We start from the raw sequence: 1,192 nt of genomic DNA, 5'->3' as shown, positions 1-1,192 counted from the left end.
ATTTTAATGTGATTACATAATTTTCAATCTGATCTGATAAAATCATTAATATAAAATGAGTGTGTGGACATGCTGGTAGAGAACGATATATATTCTGCTTCTAGATTTACCACCGATTTGTTGTGTTACTATAAGACAGAGGTTCTGAAACTGGGAAGTGGGCCCCCTTGGGAGGGTGCGGAATGTATTTGGAGGGGGGATGACATGAGAAGCTTTAGGAAAAAAAACTTACTGCAGACATTTTACCCACAGCATTGAATAACTATTCCTCCAAACATATCAGATCCTCAGATGGTGCTGTGCATTTGACTCCAGATGGCATTATGCATTTTGATGGATTTCTGCTAAGCTTGCATAGCATTATGCAAAGTCATTGCCATCTGTATGTTAATCGGTTTGCTACAATGCAGTGTGCACGTTAAACTGTAAGCATGGACCACAATCACAGTTTTTCTTTTGCTCTTATTACAATGAATTGTTGGTTCATTCATGCAATAGAAAAAAAACCTGAAGAACAAAGAAGCCAAAACTGATTCAAGTGAAGCATCACCATTGCATATATCAGTATATGTACTTGTGTAGTGGGGAGTGGGGTGTAAACTACTACAGACACAAAAACGGGGGAGGGAGGCAACCAAATAAGTTTGAAAACCACTGCCATACGCAATTTACACAGGGCCAAACCCTGTTTAGTGTGAAGCAGGCAGTAGATAAGCATATGCAGCAAACTCATTCACATTGCTAAGTCAGCCATTGATTCCACTTTAGCTCAGCGGAAAACTGGAAATATGCCTGGACTTACCTCCAATGGTGAAAATAGAAGCACTGGCCAGACCACCACCAGCACATGGGTGGAAGTATTACACTACATGATCAAGAGCAGTGTGGTCATAGCTTCAACCAAATCATACAGACAAGCACCCTTCAACAGATACTGAAGGGAGCTAGTGCCTGGGGAAAACACAAAACAGACACCTGACATACTCCCTTTACTTCATCATTGAGGAAGGAGTATCTCTTCTCTCTTCCCCCTCCTCCCATGGCTATTACTCATGATGACCTAGAGAGCAGGATATGACAGAAAGCCTGACTCTATACTAACTCTTCCCCCCTTTTTCAGAAGTACTAGCCCTGTAGTAATTTGATGAGTAATCAGTAGAGATGGTTCCAGTTGTGTGCCCGAAATGGATGA

This window comes from Caretta caretta, chromosome 3, assembly GCF_965140235.1.
Source record: "Caretta caretta isolate rCarCar2 chromosome 3, rCarCar1.hap1, whole genome shotgun sequence".
Taxonomy (NCBI): Eukaryota; Metazoa; Chordata; order Testudines; family Cheloniidae; genus Caretta; species Caretta caretta.
Note: the sequence above shows the minus strand (reverse complement) of the source record.